This window comes from Pleurodeles waltl, chromosome 8 (genome assembly GCF_031143425.1).
Source record: "Pleurodeles waltl isolate 20211129_DDA chromosome 8, aPleWal1.hap1.20221129, whole genome shotgun sequence".
In the NCBI taxonomy this organism is placed as follows: Eukaryota; Metazoa; Chordata; class Amphibia; order Caudata; family Salamandridae; genus Pleurodeles; species Pleurodeles waltl.
The window spans coordinates 879,231,483-879,253,471 of record NC_090447.1 but is presented as its reverse complement, the minus strand read 5'-3'; the positions used below and the strand labels follow the sequence as shown (position 1 = coordinate 879,253,471).

The following is a 21,989-nucleotide window of genomic DNA, read 5'->3' as shown; positions in this document are numbered from 1 at the left end:
TACAGTATACATTATTTGCAGGTGAGGAAAGGCAGAACCAATTAATGGCACATTCACATTTATTTTAAAGCTACTTTGATTGTATGACATGCAAAGACAAGACGAAGGACAACAGAACAGGCAATGCTAAGAAAGGGAAATAGAGAGCTGAGGCTTATGTTGAACGGTTAAGCCGTTTAAAGAAATGCCAAGTAACCTACTTTGAGCAATGTGTTGGCGCCAACATTTCTCCTTCGTGCCCAACCAGCCAGGGCCAACCAGACGATGCAACCTGCAAAGACCTACCCCTTGCTGTCACCACATTCAACCTGAAGAACACTTTACTTACCATCAGCAATGGTCTGTCTGCTGGATATTCCATCTAAAGGGTGAGTTCCGATGCTGTGAATCTCTCTGTGAGTGTCACATTGCTTCCAGACACCCCTGTGATAGCTTCTGCATCCCAACAGGTGGCACTGTCCACCTGCATCACAACTCCGTGAAGCCTCTGGGCATCATGACATGGAGCAGCATACAGGCTTCACACCCGTCCACTCACCTCAGATAGCACCTTATCTATCTTCAGCGCTCTCAGTTAAAAAGCACGTCTGGCAGATTAACATGAACTGGTTATGTGTGACTCTAACCTGGGGTTTTATCAATTTCAGAGGGTCCACTCACAGAAAGGACAAGCAGGCCGACGGTGAGGAATCTGCAGATTGATACAGCGTTCACTGTAAAGAGCTTTAAAACAGTAATATGTTGTTTTGATCAATACTCCCGAATTCAGATTCTTCATATTGTCCTTGATACAGATGCAATGCCCCTCCAAGTAAGAGTGGGTCTCAGGAGTGGACTTCTCACCCGAAGCCGTGAAGTACCTGGCTGGCATAATGCTGCTCTCTGCGGACTTGCAAGTCGAAGAAGTGCCGGGTGAAAGCAGTGACAGATGCCCATGTGGCAGCCTGAAGTTCTCCAAAACCCGAACACTCTAGTTAGTGGCAGCTTCTGTCCTCTTAGTATAAGTTCTAGGGCCCTCTGGAGGATCCTTTTTGCCAAAGCATAACACAGTTTGGTACATCCATCATGACAAGGCCCATTTTTGGACCAGTTTTCATTTCTTTGCATCAGCAATTCCAACAAACAGCTCATTATCTACCAGTTAGTCTTAGGATAAATATAGTAGCCAAATCGTGGATCCAACTCCTCCTTAGAATCGTATGGCACAGAGAAGAACGCAGGTACTATGATGAATTACCCGCATGAAATGGTGACAAAAAAAAAGATGCATGATGTCCATAACACCAGTTTGTTCGAAAAAAAAAAAGGTACAGTCTTTTTATCCCCAGCGACCATATTGAAAATTGCTTCAAAAAAGAGCAACCTGTGAGACGCAAAATGATGGGGCTTGGATTCTTTGATGGAGAAATCCAGGGCTGACAACAACTACATCATCTGCTCCACATGAGCTTACACTAGCTATACTGACCTCATCCAATAGCAAGTCGTGGAAGTACAGAAAAACAACTTTTTACTGGAAAGATGGGCTGCGATCACAGACGTGACGTTTATAATCCCACAGGGCTGACGCAAGTCAGTGAATTGGGAGTGGTCTGAGCTCACTACAAACTGGTGACACTTCCTTTGTCAATGCAGCATCAGATATGTAAGTACAGTTTCGCAGGTACAAGGATACTGTCCAGTCCTCTGAGTGCAAGACTAGTAGAACGTGTGCAAGAGTCATAATTTCTTTTTAACTTTTCCTTCTTGAGGAAGCGGTCACTGAGGTCTAAAATTGGTATCAGGTCACTGCTACTTCTTGGAGTCCAGGACGTATGCAGAGTAGCATCCCATTTGTCTTTCTGCCTCAGGTACCATCAAAAGCGCACCTTTGTGGGGCGAGTATCTGCAGTGCAACCTGGCATAATCTGCTGATATCTGAGCAAAAATTGGCAGAGCATTGGGATGGTTATCCAAAAAGGGAGCAGCACGACCTGGCTGAAGAATTTAAAGGACCCACTGGCCCTACATTATTGGGCAACAGTAGGGAAGGCAATTGTGGATCCAGCTCTCTACTAGTTCCACACACTAAATGGAAGACCTAAAGAGGTTTGGCAGTGGCGCAGGCAGAAGAAGAGGAGGAGGAGAAGGATTGGTAGTGCTGCTGCTAATCTCGTCCTCTGTACCCCTCCCTTCACCCTTAGTACCATAAAATGGTTGTGCTGGTTGTTGGACAGGTAGTGTGGGCTGTTTCTGACTATACGCAAGGTCTCTCAAATATCCCCTGAACTTCTTCTATTGCTTGTGGAAGTGGTGAAGGGACAGTAACCATGTGGAATAAATGATAGTCAAGCTGTCATTAGAATGCTTGAGAGCCCCCACATCCGTTCTGTTTCCTAACAGTCTGATCCCCTCAAAAGGCATGACCATAAGGAACGCCTGGATATCCCAGAAAACCCAGAAAAGCACACAGAAGAATGGTGGTTTATGACAACACTAGTAGCCATGGTCCACGCAGCACTGCTGTCCTGGTCAGTCTGCAAAATGTATTTCTCAGAATGTTGACCATGCTGTATTTTTTGGGCAAAAGCACTGCAGAAATCCTCTGTGATGTGGTGAAACCAAGAGCCCTTAGTTTAATGACCATAGAGGTAAATGGCATTGAGGGACTGCAGAAGAAGGCTGGCCAATGAGAAAACATCCTTAGCCATTGCCTCTTTCCATTTGGACTCACTGACTGGAGAAGCTGAAGGAAAATAAAACTTTGCATGTGGAGGCCTTAGTTACTAGGCTCTAAGTGAGGAAATTCATCTCACCTAGTGCTGATCTATGTCACCTCGCAATAGGCCAACTCATGGGCAGGGACGAAAAAGTTTTTGTGCAGGCCCCTGTTGCAGAATTAGGCACAGCCTCATTAAAGAGCAACAACAGGGCTTCACAGTGGATGGCCCAGGCTGAACAATCTCAGTAAGAAGATTAGCCTTTGTTCCCTCCACGGAAATGTAATTCCAGGACCGCCACAGTTTTCAGAGCCACCACAACAAAAGAAGAGTTCTTCTGCTGGGGACCATAAGAAGAGATTCAAGTCCGACTTTGGTTAGGTATCCAGGCCACTGGAATTTTAGAAGTCAAGCTATACGCTTTCATTGGTATGATGAGGAAGGAACAAGAGATCTGCCCCTTTGTCATCATGCTCTTTATTAGGGACGTTCAAGGTTCTGCAGAGCATCAGAGTCTCAAGCAAAAAGAGTCTTAATCCTCTGAAAATATTGTTGCTGCTACAGAGAAACAGGGAGAAAGTCGTGTGTGAGTGAAGTTGGAGTGTGACCTGGTACTGGTGCATCTCTATGATATTGAGCTATTTTTAAAATGTATTTGTCCAGGGGACAACACATTACAAAAATCTACTTGCCCTGCATAGCTACACTGCCTATTGCCTAAGTCGATTAAATGGGACTTCAAGGCACATAACTCTTACATGTAAAGCTGAGTACGGCACTACTTACTTTACACAGTGACATTTTCAAATGGGAAAATGTTCTCAATTACAAATATACATGATAGGCACGGTAAAGGCAAATCAGTATTACATATTTACCTAATATACATTTTTGCATAAGGTACTGGCAAATAAAATACAGTAATAATTAGAGCTGTGTATTGCCTTGCACAGTAAAGGAGGACGTTTCTAATTTTAAGGGCATGGAAAAGGCAAGGACTACTTTCTTCTTATGAGAGAGCTCTGCAGTTTTCAATTTATCCTGCATGAAAACACCATCTCACACTGTGTACAAGATTCTCATATAGGTGATTATCATATGACAGCATTTAGTCGTAATACAAAAGCGCTGTCATACACCCGCCTGAGCCAATGGTGGGACGCCGGAGTGGTGACAGGTTTATGTCTGAAGTATGCATGTCTTACCAGTAGTCCTAAAGCGTGAAGTGCAATCAGTGAGAGAAGCCTACAGCCATTCAGAACATGTTGAAAAATGACAAAGCAGGGATCCTTATAGTGCTGGAGAATTCTCCCCATAGGCTCTCAAGGGCTGCGGACGCAGGCTGGGAAGGCTTGAGTAGAATCCTGGGCCAAATGCCTTTTCTGTGCTAGCTATGAGATTCTGGCACAAGAACAGATTGTGTACAGTAGGCACATCTAAAAAGGCTAGAATCATGTGAGCAGCTACTATCTGGAAAAATAAACGAATGTCCTCTTATGAACCTTGTCTATTGTGGCAGGCTTTGATGTACAAACTGCAAAGACATTTGCTTGTGAAAATGAGTTGAACCGCTTATGATGCACTACTGAATGAATCCTGTTTTATCAGGATGGACAACAGTGTGGAAGACATTTCAGTTCCTTCAAGACTGTTGTGGTTGGAGCTGTGAGGTTTCTCAGTTGATAGCTATTACAGTACCAGGTCAGAATTAGACTTTTGTAGCAAATTCCATAGGTGGCAGAGCTGCACAGCTATTCTGCATGGACAACTCAATGCTGATTTTGGTAGGTGGCTTGCAGGAGTGGTCAGCATTTGCAACAACAGACATTCTCCAGCGAGCATTCAGGTGGTTGGAAGGCATTGTTTCTAACCACCAGATTATACTGACTAATTACCATTTTCTTCTGTGTAGAAATACCCTGAATTTCTGTGTCAGATAGAAGTCAAATATATATTAGTCCATTAGAACAACTGATTTAACCTAATCTACTTGTAAAGCAATCAAACAGCACTTTGTCTGCAATGTGGTCTGGGCCAAACAAAGAGTTCTTATCATTAAAGGGTCAGCTTCTAAAAAGGAATCCCATGAGTTACCCTTCCTTGAATCAGGTACACCATGCTTTCGAGAGGAGCCTATGAAGCATCAAGACAGTGCCTGGCAGGAGAAATCTCCTAGCACATAGATCACTAACAGCCGAGTGAAAAAGCCACGAGCAAGGTGTTCTATGTGTTCACAAGACTCCTCTGCTGGACAGTAGAGTGATTTGGACGATGCAGGGAAATACTGAGGGCTTGACTGAAGGGCAGGCACAGGAAAGACCAACTATACACAGGTGCCTGTGAATTTGTTCTATATGGAGCTGTGCAAACATGCTTGAACCTCCAAAAGGAGGAGAGAGTACACTGTCTGGTATACCAGCACACAATTAGCCTAGATTAATTGTTGTAAATGCAGTGCACGATAACACTCACTTTCAGCACTGCCAGCACCCCAAATTTCACTTGTTAATCTCTACTGAATAAGGACAACAATCCTGAAACGTGTCTAAAATTACAAAGCACTGGCTGCACCAGAAAGTGACTACTAAAGACTTTCAAATAAAGTGAGTGCTATCATGCACTGCATTTACCACAATGTACCGGGGCTAACTGTGTGCTGGTGAGCCAGGCAGTGTGCTCCTGCCTCCTTTTGTAATATGGTCTAACCTCCTCTTATCCAGGAAGGACATCTCGAGTCAGGAGACAGAGTTACTCGGAGGAAGCACTGATGAGTTATGCTAGAGGTGAAGAAACCACAGGCAGCATAGAGAATGAGCGGCAGGGATGAGGGCTAAGACCATAACATGGGGAAAAGTGGAGATTTTAGGGCATTTACAAGAAGATAAATGAGACTGTAAAGTATCTGAGATGGAGGCGACAGTGATCTACACAAGCGCCTTTGCTTTCATTTTAGTATGTGGTGGCTGCACCAGTTCGCCAAATCCCCAAACTGGCAGCATCCTCAGTATGGGTCGAGCGCGCTTCAAACTGCGGTGGTTTCTCCCTTAGGACAGCAGATAAAAAGTACAAAGCCACAGAAACGGGAGACTGGCCTGTGAAATAAAAATCGGGAGGCTAAATGAAAGCGTCTCCTTCTCCCAGTACATCACATGATCCCAGCAAGTCGTGACATTAGACCGGACACTCCGGTCATGAAACGTATGACGGAACCAAAGAATCTTGGAGACAGTCACAGGAAAGTTAAGGAAAGAATGTGGTTTGATAGGGTTTATAGGGTTAACAGAGATCCTATGACGGCTGAAGGTATATACAGGGAGGTCATCATGACACAGGCTATACAAGGAGCCAGCGGTACCTTGGAGGAGTTACACAGGGATTCTGCGGTAGCCCAGGATTTACAAAAGGAGACGATGAGGACCATGGATTCACTTCACATTCGGTCTTAAGCTGGCAGCCACGGGCGGCTCGATGATTACACGTGGAGCTCATCTTAGACAGGAGCCGGAGAAGAAAGGCACAACTGAGAGGTTAGTAAAGGGAGAGACGTTAGATAAGGAACACAAATAGAGGGCTTTAAACAGAGATAAAGGGAAGAGACTGGAGGTGGGGCCCTGGAGGCACGGTGGAGAGGTAACAATGAGAGAGAGGTGAGAGTCCAACTGAGTGCAGGAGAAAGGAAGGGTCAGACGAGGCTAGAGATGCTTCAGGAGTTCACTATGGAGCAAGAGAGGAGGGTTAGACACACTTTAAGCTGGTGAATATGTTAAGAGGGCAGGGTTTCTGACCCCAGGACTGCTGGGCACAGTACTCGATATAAACACCCTTATTTTGTTCTCCAGCTACAGTCCTGCTGAATCTCTAAGGACCACATTTCCATGTTGGCGCTTACTAGATTTAGGGCCAGATGTACAAAGCATTTTTACGGTCGCAAACGGCCCTATTTGAAGAATCAGCAGTTTGCAACCAGAAAAATGTACAAAATGCAAAATGTGTTCTGGTAACTTGTTACCAAATCACATTTTGCATTTCCGATTTGGTATTTGGAAGGGGCGTCCCTTCCAAATACAGAATCGGTATGGTATGTATTACTGTTTTGCAACCAAATTCCAGCTGTAAAACAGAAACACTTTACCATCAGTTTGAAAACTGGTGGTAACTCATTCTCCTTTAAGAATGTTAAAAAAATATTCTTTTAAAAGCAGGCAGTGGTCCCCGGTGCTTAATTTGCAAACAAAAACGTGCAGGTGCTCAAAGCTCTCCTCTTAAACACACGGCTGCGGCAATTAAATGTGCGAGCAGGGAATACTGACGCAGCGTGATCTTGAAGCCATCTCAGACCTCATTAATTCATTTACATCCACTCCCTGCCCCTTCAGCCTCCCTCCTGCAGCTTTCTGTTTTTCCCCTTTGTGACGCTTCTCCGTTTTTCTCTTCCTCTGTCTTTCCCACCTGTCTTTTGCTCAGAGTAAATGCTTGAGGCAGAAAAATAAACGCAGGCCCTCAAAAATAAGTTCCGGTGCTCAGCACCGGAAACAGCAAGCACAAATTAAGCACTGGTGGTACCACAGACCACTGCCTACTCTTAAAATATAAAACTGCAAAGTTTCATTTTTCATTTTTAAACGCATCCTGTCTTCCTTTAAGGAAAGTTGGCTGCATTAAAAAATACTTTATTAAAAAGCTATCACAGACATGGTGATCTGCTGACTGTCCCTGTCTGTCTGAGATTCCCAATGGGTCACAAATTGCAACCTACCTCATTGATATGCATGAGGTAGATCTATTTGGGACCCACTAGGAATCGCCAATGAAACTCAAAAGCGTTTCATACATTAGGAATACCGATTTCCTAGCTGTGATTCGGAGAGAATCGCAATTAGGAAATCGGTATTTCTAATGTATCTACATCTGACCTTTAGTTGCTTTTAACAGAACTTTCTGCATGTATTCAGTTGCTTTGCATGCACTATGCTTCCACTAGAAGAAAATCTTCAGTGCTCTCTTGCTTGAGGTCCGTTTTAAAGGTCGACATAATTGCAAGGTGCAGCTGGCCCAGTATCTTAAAGGCACTCGGTAGAGACCCAAATAAAAGCCAAAGGACAGATTCAGAGACACTGGGATGGGTTTACAGTTTGAAAGCCAAACACGTTTAAGTCTTCCTGATGTGAGGAAACACCTGGGCCTCGTTCATCTATCCACTTTAAGCGGAAGGGGAGGACCGCATTAGACCCATCACACTCCCTTCTCAACGCTGGCCAGTTCTCTAGGCCATTTTCAAAAAGCAACTTTCTTTGTCCTACATTAACACACACTCTGGCCTTTTACTAATCTCCACTTGAGGTATATTTGAGGTGAATTTTCCAGATGTTCGCCGGTATTGGCACACAGTGCACTTCTCTTGTGAAGATGCAGCCGTGTTAGATTAGCAGCAGTTAAACGGAGACAACAAACTTCTAACCGCCGCCCATTTAACTTTACTGTTTTGATTTTGAGCAAATGCTCTGTTTTCCTGAGACTCAGTTAATTATCTGTCAAAACGATTTGTTCTTAAAGGCTAAACACTATGTGCTATGTAAAACAAGTGCATACTTATCTTAAGTGCGTTTGCTGATTAACATTACACCAACACTATGCTTAACCTATTATCTAAATGGTGTTCACGGTGAGAACTAAAGTTACTCTGCTTATGCCCCTCTGAGGGTAGCGGATGTTGACAGCAGCTGTCTCTTGCCATTCTGCTCTCGAACTCATGATCACATTGCCCTAGTGCTCTGAAGGCTCGACAAAGGCGTGCTTGATGCTGCACTTAAACACCTACTAAGTTCCTCAGTGTGTTGAATACAAAGCATTCATGGTACACATCCCATCAGAAAACGAGAAGAAGTATGCTCTGCCTTATCCCATATGCTTTTAGCCACCTTGTTGCTCACGGATGCTGATGAAGAGATGTGCTGCAGAATGAATCATCATCACTGAGCAGCTGATTGCTGCTGAAAAAGATCACTGTATAGAACAGAGAGGCAAGCAGGAAGGCAAAGAACGACAAAGGGAGCACAGAGCCTGTTTCAGGCATCTGATCAGAAGTGAGGCCAAGGGAAAGTGGATGGCCACGTAACCTGCAGCGTCATCTTTGAGGTGGACAGCCCCTTTGTGTTTACCTCCTGGCCGGTGAAATATGTTTCTCACCGGCCATTTTGTTATCCAGGTAAATCATGGCCAGCGCGTAATCTCTACCCCTTAGCCCACAGTGATGCCATGTCCGGGCTATGGGTGGGTATTTATGAAGACTCATACTCCTGCTAACCCTCTTTTTCAGCGTCATCAGATAGAAGAAAAACACACACACATCCAGCGCATACTGCAATGAGTAAGAATAAACTGCGTTTCTTTTCAGCATTGCAAACTGAATTACTGGGAAACCTCCGATCAAGAAGCTCAAATTCCCCCAAATATGAGAGATAGGGACGCAGATTTAATGCCCTCAGACTACTGGGGGCCACGAGATGAAAGAAACAGTGACCCCTTTATCCCATACAGGACAGTTCGTATCCGGACAATGGTGGATTAGCCTTAGTTCGCTATGTATTGGCATGGGTGCAGCAATTCGAGAACTGCATGGGGCTGCAGTCACAATTCTAAATGGCAAGCACTGGATGGCAAAATACTACAAATTACAAAGATTCCTGGTGGCATTCCCTGGTTCCAAGATGGCCAGATTTAGTGTGAAGCTGTGCTGATCACTGGATCACCCATAAGTCAACCCTACCTGTGGATTGCCAAAAATCACTAAATGTTTCCAACAAATTAGCAAGAGGTCTCTTTTGTGATGAGTAATTTGGATATTTGGGGACTTAGTTTGGGTTGAATACACATATGGGGGTCAATATGACTGGCCTGACAGGCAGACTTTCAAAGATTCTACAAGGCCTGGGAGGAGCCAATGCTAGCAGAGAATCCCATTTGAATGTACCAATGAGTGTGGGGAATGGGACAGCTAAGAGGTTAGGGCAGAGAAACAAGGGGAAGAAGAGAGAGAGAGAGTCTCCATCCCCCCCTTGCCCTCAAACCTCTTACCTGGTAATGCTTATAATGTTTTGAAGGGAGCAGTGCTGTCCTGCTCCATGTTGTCCAGCTCGTGATGGGAAGCAAGCTTAAACTGGCATTCTGTAGTTACCATTTCACAAACAACAGTAGCCGAGTGCCGGCCCCAGAGCCCATCCCTAGGCTGGGTGCGCCCAGTGAAAGCAACGTTTCTTCTTGGGGTATGCTTAGGGCTGTGCCAGTCAATCACATTAGTGATGACAATCATGCATTTTCGGCGAATAATTATCTACACGTATTTTACGCAGTGATGACATCTACGTCTGACTTGCTGATTGGCTGTGGGCAAGAAGGTGCACCAATTCAATCCTTAGTTTACCATAATTTTATGTTTAGATGTCCCTTGAACAAAATAGGAATTAAAAGTCTCCGCTCTGGAAGGAAATCAGGTGTCGGACGATACAAATTTGAATGATGGGGGCTTTTGTAAAGCTGTAGAAATGCAGTTCCACAAAGAAGGCATAACGGGCAAGGTTGTCCAGTGTCAGTCGGCACCAGGGGCGGGCTACCTTTGTGGTATGAAGGATCATTACAAGGATCCGGAACCAGCTTTGAAGGCTACAGTTTGCTATGTCGTTAACTATGTTTGGGAGAGCTTACAGCGCTTGAGCACCTGGTTCAGATTCGGATCAGAGTTTGAGGTGAAAGCTGGAGCCTGTCCTTTTACACACCAACTATGAGACATCTCTCTGGAATGGAAGTTTCTAGAACACAACGACCTTTGCATGGACTTCTTATACTTTCTACTCGACTTCTCTATGGACTCCTCTTTGGTCTGACCTGAGGAAGCTGTACACAAAAGGGAATGGCCTTGAGACCTAGAGCAGGAATTACTTAAATTTGCGTGCTCCTAGACAGAGTTTAGCTTTTCATTCAATGATGATCTTTGTATGCATCAGGGGGCACTTGGTACAGGATTTTAAGTAATGTTTGATTAAGAGACAAAAAAGGTAAACATCATGAGAGACCATGACTGACATCTGTTTGCAACACACATGGCAGGGCTTCAATTTGGTTGTCTTAAGGGGTGACATCTCTCTACACCGCCAAAGTAAAAACATCAGTAAAAAAAGCCTTATCTGGTTGGCTATGCATTACCTAACTTGGCACAAAGACTTCTACAGAGGACCCATATTTGGCAGGGGGCTAAACTGTAGGGTGTACGTTCTCTATTCAATGATTATAACCTCACATGATGCGTCTTTATTTAATTAACCTGAACAGAAACAGGTTCAAAATCTATTTTTGTCTGCTTTTTCGCTATTGTATTACAACATAATGGAAACAAAACATAAAACTGTGCCTTTCTCCTTGGCCTCTGCAGGGGCAGCCCCTTCGCTATGGCAGAGGAGCATTGCCCCGCTGCTGAAAGCAGAAAAATAAAGTGATAATAAAAGTTTTTTATTATTACTTTATTTTTCCGCTTAGTGAGGGCGGGACAGGGACAGCCACCCCCACGTCACCAGGGAGGAGGAGTGGTATGTGCACTTTTAAGTGCACATGTCAGTTTGGCTGGCCGTCTGTGCTCAGCCAAACTGACATTCACACTTAGAACTCTCTACCCAGATGTGTTGTGGAGACCAAGCACAGGTTCCCACTCAATTCCTGAACTGCATTTCTGCCCACTCAGGCCAAACCTGGTGCTTCGCTCATGCTGGTATAAGCATGAGAGAAGCATCGGGACTGGGTGGGGAGGGGAGGAAGAAGGCAAGAAAAATTGAGGTGGTGGAACACCAAGGCAGCAGGTAAGTTTTGTTTTTCAGGGTTGAGCCTGCGTTGCATGCGCTCGCGCATGCGTATCGCAGCGAGGCGCTTTTGTATTTAGAAAAGGGCTCGGAGCCCTGTCAACTTCACGTCAGTGTTTTTTATTGGTTCGTGGGCTTGCCTAATAAAATCTGCTTGCTTTCATTAGTCGAAGGCAAGCATACATCATGCCTTTTCCGGTGGCTAGCCCTCCTCGAGCGCAGCGACCAAGTACAGAAAACATGCGAGGCTCACTGTTTTCCATCGGGCTCGTGGACTTCTTTTTCTCTAATTTACGAGCGCGATCTCGCTTGGCAGAAGTCGAGCGCTTTACATAGTTAATTTCACTTTTTTGGGTTGTGTACACAAATGCACTTTTGCCCGATAGGTGAAAAGTCGGGTTAGGAGTTTACAACGCCATCAGCTCTAACATGAGCAAACGCGAGACCTGTTGCATTGTAAATGCTTGTTTGAATTATTATTATTGGTCCCACCTCCTCCTGCCCCGCACCCCACCCTACACCTGGTAGCAGCCGCTACTGGGCCTCTGTGCTATTTCCATGAAGGTGTCCCAATGTTATTTGTGGATTAAAATATCCTAATTTTTCACTCAGAAGCAGAGTACAACATGAACAGTAATCAATAAGATAATTCATTATTTTATACGACCAGAGAACGAAAACAATGGCACCATTTTTAATCACTGTGCTTAGCTCTCATTTGATACATTTTAAATAAGATACACTTTACTAAGTTAAAAGCAGAAAGGCCACTTGTCCGCCGATTCTAAACATCAATATTAAAAAAACACAGAGAAAAAGACAGCAGTATTGTTCTGTTTAGGAGCAGAACTGAAAAGCAAGCTGAGCCCACATTTTTGTTAAAAATAGCAAGATGGATGTGGTATGTAAGACCGCACTCTTACAGGGCCAAAGCTGTGCCACCCAAAATAATTTATGAACGTTGGCACCGTTCGGCCCTCTTAATATGAGCTTGAAACTACTTACAAATGCTGTGCGCAGATCAGATATTTCCTTTACATGATGGATTACATCATGCCGCACTGTTTATTCACGACGACCAACATTAATTAATGCTGTCAGCACGGCATACAACGGCTCTCTGCTAAAACAGGCATTTCTAAACTTCTCATGAAGCTGGTCTGGACCGGGAAGAGTCATTCCAGCTGTGGCTAAATGGACTCATGCCCGGTGTGGTGTCCAAGTGGCCACACTCACCCTGTCAGAGGCTGAACCCGGAAATGACGTCACAGGACCGGAGCCGACAAGCCCCAGCTGGGCCTCGCCCTTACAGTCCATAAACTGCATTTTTATGCAGACACCAGATGCATTTTATAACACAATGGATCATCAAGAAGGCTTGAGGGCGGGAGAAGTCAAGGAGTAGCCGTGACATATGTAGCAGCAATACTACTTCATAATTTTTTTTACAAATAAATGGCAGCCAGTGCCACAGAGTAAAAAAAACACGCATCTACCGTTCGCCGAATTTCAGAACCTACGTTACTGGATGCGTTCATTCTTCGACACAGAATCTCCACAGATAATTGAAAACTATTTTGTGGATTTTAATCTGTTGTTTCTCAGAGACAAGCTTCAAGCAGGAATATATGAAGAGCTTGGATTCTACCAACAAATGGAGCAACATCACCAATGCAGCTGACCCCTTCTCTAGGATCCCAGAAGGGTTGTACGGAAATCTAGTGAAGCTGTTTTAGTTAAGCTTAAATAACTTCTTTTTTTTTTATGGGATGGTGGCCACCTTCTCCAAGACTTAACAAAAGAGCATCTTTGAGTTCCTAACCTCTGGTTGGCAATATGGGAGTGTAAAAGAAATGTGAGCAAAAGCTGAAACCAGAACTTACTGCCTTAGATGCGTTTTAACAAACAACAAAGGCAGCTCTATCTAATAAGAACCTGGACCATTATCCGTATTCTCAAACAAAAGCAGTTCTTATTATATACACTATATTCAATCCACAGAGTCATAGAAAATAAAAGTACTATGGATTGAACGCTGTGACTTTATATGCCAAGCACTGAACATGACAGAGGAATGGCGTTCATGTGTGGATGACTTACATGACTGAACTCAGACTTTTCTTTGAGCCCCTCCGGGGAATTATTTACTTTTTTGACTCATGATTTACATTGAACGGAGATCATGTACATTTTATTCAATGATCTATCCTTCAATCTGTTTTAACTGATTTACCTTCTTCTTTGTCTTGATTTGAGCTATGTCCTTAAATTTGCATATATATATATACGTGATACTATTGCTTTTATTTTTATGCCTTCTTTATCTTCACCTGAATGGAGGTCATGTACATTTCTCCCCATAATCTATGCACCACCCAGTATTAATTGTTCCTTTTCTGTTTTAATTTGAGTTCTGTCCTTATACTTCGATTTTGTTGCACTTATTTGTATTTCATGCCTTCTTTGCCGTTTTCATATAGTATCTTGATTTATTGTTTACCTCCTCACTTCTATTGCTATATTGAGCAAGTAATGTGCTCGGTCAGAAGAATTTTTGTACTCCTGTAATTTACAGTATTTGGCATCACGATCACATGTGTAGGATTTATGGTATACATTTATTTTCATGTGTTCTCTTCAATATTTTGTACTGTGTCATCAGGCCCTACTAAGAAGTCAATATTCATTTGCCCCACCATACGTTAACATCTTGCTACATAACTCCACACCCCCTCTCCCCACTGTAATCTGGAGCCGTGCGCTCCAAACCTCCTCCTGACGGTAAGTCTGTATCTTCTCCATCGATGCAGCGCAGAATTGCAGCGCGTTTCAGTCTCTGCCAATCTGGCAGCTTCCTCACTAGGAGTGGACTGTCAATTAATTGTACAGAGCTACCCCCATCGGGTTCATCTTGGTATTTTTCTGCTTATATTCTCTATTTTCCAACCTTGTTCCCCTGTGGGTGAGCTATTTACTGGTTACATGGCGAGTTTGGCCTCTTACCATACATATGTATTTGAAATGAACGCCTCTCACGATTTTTATACATTTTATTTTCCCTGTACAGTGAAAAGGCTCCCCCAGTAAGCATACATTTAGTAGTTCACACTGGTGGTGAGATACACTTGGTCTAATTGTTTTCTTATGATACATCAGGTGGGTTTATTACCACTATTGTTGCACTGGTTCGGCCTTTTATTACTCTTTAATCCAGCCACTTGTTCCCGTTATGCAATTAATTATCATGACTGTTTCTGCTCTGATCCTAGGTGTCCCTTGTATCTATTGGACCTGATGAGATAACACATCCAGTAAGAGGGTCGAAACGCCGCTGACTAGGCTTTAAACAAACCCAACCCTTTATATTGGAATTGGGTCTAACAACTAGAGGCCGTACTGTATTAGGTCGTTTGTTGGATTTGGAAACCTTTTTGTTTTCTATGTTTTATTTGTGCACTGGTTTTGTTGTTTATGGGTTTCACCTCTTCTCTGGACACGGAATATATTATTGTAATTTTCACAATAATATATGAATTGTGATATCAATAAGTTGTGGTTGTCTTTGTTATATTGCATCTCTGGACGTTCTTCTTTAACATCCTAACAATGAACTATCAATGCGATTGTGCTTGAAATTGATTGAATATATGCGTATCATACATAAGAATGGCTGTTTTGAGAGAGTATACATTAGATACGTTCTACATCATTTTAGATATTGTGGGGTTATAGCTGTGGGGAAACCCTGGAATTGATTTGCTTTTCACGTGCTGTGGGGAAACTGTGTAACTGCTACTAAGTTCTCTGACTGGACAAGGGCGAACCAATCAGGAAAGAAGAAGGTGGAGCTTGTTAGAGTTCATAGCCCACTTAATGCTGCAGGTGGCATGGACGCGTCAGTAACTGAAGCTGCACCGGCTTTGCACTGAAACCGTGCTTTTTCCACATGTCCTTTTAAACTTCAGCTTCTTTGAAAAATAGCTTGAGTACTTTCTCGCCGCAAGTGTGGGAAAACTCAAACTGATTTGCTGTTTTTGCGCTGTGGGGAAACTGTGTAACTGCTATTAACTAACCAATGAGGAAAGAAGGGGGCTGAGCCTATTACAGCTTGTATCCCACTTAATGCCAGCAGCAGTGCAGATGCACCGCCGGCACACCAAAGCAAGACTTTCTGTGCTGGAGACAGTCATCATGCCCAAATGCTCTTCTATTCCTCAGATGAACTTGAACATTTCCATCCAGTAAGCTACCAATTAGCCCCTTTCACTATGGTCAAGCTATATAATATAGATCTCTTAAATAACATTCCAGCCTTGGAATTGATCAAAGCGACTGAGTCCATCATTACAGAAACATTCAAGAACCCCTCTCTCCCATGCATAAAATTGACCAAACCATGGTCATCCTCCTCAACACAGATCTATGGTCAAGCACTGGATTGAAATCTTCCATCTACTTGACTCGAAATCCCAGTTATTTTATTTTTAACAGATAGTTGGCTAACGGACATCCTCTCTGGAAATCTTAGCTACTCTACCAGACGGCTACTACCTAACCCACATAAATAGACCGACAGGCAAAAGAGAGAAGGAGTGGCAGCTCTAATCAAGGAACATCTTGGGTTTTCCAGCCTTGCATCATTCGTCATCCCTACGGTCGACTGCATTTTGATTAAGCTTGACTCTCTAACCTCTTCCCTCACATGCACTGTGGTGTGTAGTCCAGTGGGCCACATGCAGCACTTCTCACAACTCATTGCAGAATGTATTTCTCCTTTCGTCATCGATCATGCCAAAATACTGTTGATAGGGGACCTTAACTACTGGGCAAATGAGGAAGCTGGTGGGTACTCATCAGTAGAACTAACCGATCTGCTTAGTAGCCTAAACCTTGTACAACACCTGTTCACACCCACCCAAGCCAAAGGCCAAATGCTGGATCAGGTACGGTCCATTAATCTAACTGTGACCAACGTCACATTCACCTCGTGCGCATGGTCTGACCACTACTTAATTAAATTCTCACTACCTGACTTGACCCCTTTAAAGCCTCCCCCACAACATGGAATTTTGCCAGAAATATTTCCAGAGTAGATATTGATTCCTTTTGTAAATTACTAACTACTACCCCACTCAATTTATACAACAGTATAAATCGCCATGAGGGAGACATTTCCAACTGACTAATAGCAGCCAGGTAACATACACACTCCATTACGAAGATTTGAACAGACTAGGGGCCATGACGCATCCAAATGGTTCTCTTAAGACCTAAAAATAGCTAAACTTGCACTCCGCCGTGCAGAATGTAAATGGCAGATCAATTACTCTACTTATAATAAAGAAGACTACTCTTGCAACCTTAAAGAATATAAAAAACTAATCAGACAAGCCAAATCTGCCGCCTTCTCCTACAACATTCGAAATTCTGCAAATAAGTCCAAGGAAATTCTTCAGTATAGTTTATAAATTATCTAATGCTGACCCTATTCTACCCACACAAAATCTATGTGACACTCTTAATTCTTTCTTCATTGAGAAGACTAGGGCAATAAAGGATAGCACACCAGCTAGCTCCCCCTCCAAGATGATACGCACTGAAGATCAAACTATCTGAACTTCCCACTATCAGCAAGGGTTCCATCATGGACCTGCTGCTAAAAGTCAAGGTGGGATCCCCCAACGATACCTGCTCCCTGAGTTTCTTAAAAAACAGTCTTCTCACATTTCCCTGACCCACCCATCTCCCTCCTCAACCAATCCCTTAGTTAAGGCACTGCACCGGACACCTTTAAAGAGGCTATAGCAGTCCCGCTTCTAAAGAAAGCCGGCGAAGACCTACTCACCTTGAAAAAACTATCGGATAATTTCCTTACAGAGAATGTTATTACATTTTTATTAATTTAGAATGTCAGTTCACTGAAAGTTAAAGTCAACCACAATTATTCAGAGATCTTACATATTTAGTGGAAGATCAAGGATTAAATAACCAAATATTTGGGGGAATTAACTTAACCACCTGCAATCTCCACAGCGATTTGCAGCATGTGGGGCCCAGCAATGGAGTGTCAAATTTTAAAGGTGACTAAAGAGGATTGAGAACATCATCATTTGATTTCGAGGGCAGAGTTATTATCCTTTAAAGGATTTTAAAGACCGTTTTCTTGGTCCTTTGTGCTAAGGCAGTCGGCAGATATTGAAAGTCCAACACTGTACTGCACTTAAAACAGATGAAGATTAAAGGAAGGGCAACCATACAGCTCTTGGATCTAAGGCACAATACCCTCTTCTGCTAAATTTAACAACCTGCTATTCTTCATTAGCTGTAGGCTCCATTATACGACTAGAAACTGATGCACAAACTCTGTTGGCTGTCATAATATTTTTAAAACTTGTTAATACATAGGCAGAAGATGAGACGCCTGGCTCAGTGTGGAAACAAAGCATTTTGGTTTGAAAATCCACAGTATGCCTGAAACCACAGGACAGAAAATACCTCTGAATAACACACCTCAGGCCCTGTCTAGTTTTTATGTCATGTTTCCCAGGAATCCATGGTACCTACAACCTTAGTCTCATTATAATTGATCGAAATTCATCCAACCTGCAAAGACTACTTGCAAGAGGACCATCAGACATGCCCACTTGTTGATGGAGTCATAGATAAACAAGGATTTGTAATGCAAGGGGTCTTGCATTTGTTTGCGTTAGAGCGATTATCGTTGTAAGTTCCTAAATTGACTTTTCTTGCCACATAAATTGAAAATATAAAATAAAACAGTTGACATAAGTAAGCCGATCAAATCGCCGACATAAGCACGAAAAGAGAGACAAAAGAAAAAAAAGTTTGCTCGCAGTTAAAGTTATTAACAAAAGTGCAATCATTCATGTAACAGGGTCAATGGCCAAGACAGTAACAAAACTGCCCAAGGAGGGACAAACGTAAAGCATTTTACAATGATAACAAAGGATTTTTGAAAGGCAAGCCCACAAACGAGTAGTAGTGATGGGCGTGGTTAAAAGCCTAGATACATACCAACATGTCAGAAAAGCAGCGCTTGGGCGCTGCTAAGCTGGACCTACAAAGAGATTAAACCAGTCTTTCAAGGGAGGAATGAAAGGTGGGGCCACACAGACTATCAGCGACAATAGCTATTCCAATAGCAAATTAAAGCATTGTGCCTACCTGCATTAATAAACGCTTATTTGATTATAGCTTGTGTGCTACGTCTTTGGAAGCAGTAGGTGGATGGCTGGTGCTGACAGAGGAAGTAGCATCATTATCATAATGCAAAATTTGTGCTGATTTTCATTGTAGAATCTTTTCACAACTCAATTAACATTATCTATTTTCAGCCCGAAAATCCACGATCAGATCTCAAGGTTGTTCTGGCAGGACCAATATAAATCCATTAAGCATGCTGAAAAAACACACGTGCAACAAAAGACATTTCACAGGGGAAATGGAGTAAAATGCTGCAAAAATCGAGCACGTTTGATACATTTTTAGGCAATCCAGAGGTTAATAGGTAGGATGTGTTTGGCATTTTATTCAAACAGGGATGTGGAATTCCTATCGCCTGACGCCCGGGACATCTTGTTTGGGGTCAAGGGCAACAAGTTTTTATGTTTACTTTGTCCTCTGGACAAGTAGGCCCAACCCCCTGCAGCACAAACCCTTTGGCTGCCTGTTTACAGACAGTTGAACTCTCTGCAGTTGAGGTAATGTGTTTCCAAAGGATAATGCTGTACGATCTTGTATTTATGGTTCATTATTTGAAAGCCTTCATTATTAGGGTGCGTGCTGTAAATAAATGTTTTAAGGTCACACTTCACTACTGACGTTGGTTCCAGTACAAAAAAAAAAAACGTGTACACACGTTTGAAAAGTTTAGGCTAAGAGGCTAAGTATAATGCTCCCAGAATGCTCTCTGATTATATGCAAATGAAGTGTCATTTAGTAAAATGTGTTGATGGATGCTAGTATTTCCCAAAAATATTTCTAATGGAAAATCAGTGTAACCATTTTCAACACGATTATGGGAAGCATGAAAATAAACAAACACTGACAAAGCCAACTGATCTGACATATTTTTATAAGTCTTTTAGTTTCATCAATGCGTGTCTTGTTTTGACATGGCTTTTGTAACACTTTATTGTTGTGGGAGCTACCAGGCCCTCAACATTGTAACAAACATTGGCAAAACCCCCCCAAAAAGTTTTTGAACTCTTAAAGCACACGTTGCCACCAGCGGCATAACAAAGGCCCCGCAGCCGCACTCCAGGGGGCCCCGTCAGCACAGCACCTGCCCTGAGTGAGTCTGGAGAGGGGGCTCCTCCATGTTCTTTGCAAAGGGGCACCCTCCAGTTTCGTTACGTCACTGATTGCCACTGTAGTTCCTGACACTGAACAAAACTACTTTGTGTGGCAATATGCTCCTTGTGGAAGAGCAGAATGCGATCACTCACAGTAAAGCCAGCCGAAAGAGAGAGAAATAGAAGTTTAATAAAAACAAAATGTCTTTAACATCAGACCTAATTAGTGACCAAGACCCACATGTAGGTAGCTTTTTGCATGTCGCAAACAGCGACTTTCGCTGTTTGCGACATGCAAAAAGCACATTGCGATGCACAAACCCAGTTTTGCGATTCAGTAACCTGGTTACCGAATCACAAAACGGGTTTGCGACTCGCAATTAGTAAGGGGTGTTCCCTTCCTAATTGCAACTCAGAGTGCAATGTAGGATTGTTTTGTGACCGCAATCGCAGTTTGCACCCATTTCAAATGGGTGCTAACACTTTCGCAAAAGGGAAGGGATCCCATGGGACCCCTTTCCCATTGTGAATGTCACTGTAAACATTTTTTCAGAGCAAGCAGTGGTCCTGTGGACCACTGCCTGCTCTGAAAAAATGAAACGAAAACGTTTCATTTTTCGTTTTTGTTATGCATCTCTTTTTCCTTTAAGGAAAACGGGCTGCATTACAAAAAAAACTGCTTTATTGAAAAGCAGTCACAGACATGGTGGTCTGCTGTCTCCAGCAGGCCACCATTCGTGAGGGGGTCGCAAATTGCGACCCACCTCATGATTATTCATGATGTGGGCATTTGCGAAGCCCTTGCGAATCACAGATGGTGTCAAGGACACCATCCTACATTCGGATTTGCGACTCGCAATTTGCAGGTCACAAATCTGAACCTACCTACTTGTGGCCCCAAATTCTTAAAGAAAGTCACAAAAGTGCACCCATGGTATATGTCGTACCCCTATAAAATATTTGTGAACTGTATTTTAGCGTGGGTAAATACGATGTGTAGATTTGCTCATGTGAAAATCTATTGAGCATTTGCAAGTTCATTTTCCCTCCAGCCACTTTCTTCCCAACCCTCGAAGAAGTTCTAATTCTGCCATTGTCAGGAGTAAATGTCCAACCTTTCTTATTATGGGAAAATATTAGAGAGAAGCTGGTAAAAATCTTTAAAACATGCAGGTTAGTAGGTTTGCAGACTCAAAGGCATTCCAGCCCTGGAACTATTGCTGACTGCTTCCTCCAGCCCCAGTATGCAGATCTGCAGAAAGGTGCCAAAATAAGGAAATTGCTACAGTAGGGATTGAAACTGCAAGTATTCAAGCCCTACTATGGTAGTTGCCCTGGCATAATCAGAGAGGCTATTATCAGAGCTCTTACATAATGAGATTGCTGCCATAATTTGGCGCCACACTACATGGCACCAAAGGGACAAGTAGATCTTTTTACAGGACAAGTAGATTTGAGAAGCAACCTGTCCCCTGGACAAGTAGATATTTTAATAAATTCCACACCCCTGTCAAACATGCCCTTTTAAAGAGAAAAATAAATACAGAGCCAATTTATAAAGAAGCGATTAGTGTTTTCAACAGTGGCAGTTAAACGAAGTATTTAAATAGGTCTAGCACTACTAACAAAGGCACGAAATTTCACTTATCCATGGTATACCTAGAGATAGTCTGATTCTGAACCCGCATTTGTAACCCTGCTCAACAAGCTGGCAACATGCACAGGCCTTTAGGGAGGGAGGATCAAAACGTGATTGGTTAGCACGCTGTGGATGTGAGATATGGATTATTAATATCACATACACTATACAATGGCTTTTGACGTAAAGGGGTAAACTCATTTTGCTGTGATTGTTGGTTAAACGTGGGGCATTTTCCCCAACGCATATTATTGTCTGAATGTGGTTTTTGTCAACAAAGAATATGTGGGATCTTCAGGCCCACAGCAAAGACTCTCCTAAAATCTACATTTCATAGCCACATGCTTAAGTCTGTGTAAGTACATATTTGGGACTACAGTTACCAAATGTGAAAGCAGAATTAAACAGTGTATCTGGACATTCAGTTTTGGGAGGCTTAACAATTTATAATTCATGCAGTCACTGCCTGCAATGCATAAAAGGTCAAACC

At 43.0% G+C, this 21,989-nt stretch overlaps 1 protein-coding gene across 9 annotated transcripts in view; it reads right to left on the bottom strand.

Annotated features, from left to right (window-relative positions):
- Positions 1-21,989, bottom strand: part of DOCK9 (dedicator of cytokinesis 9) — a 989,328-nt gene that overhangs the window by 591,042 nt on the left and 376,297 nt on the right. The window lies entirely within an intron of this gene.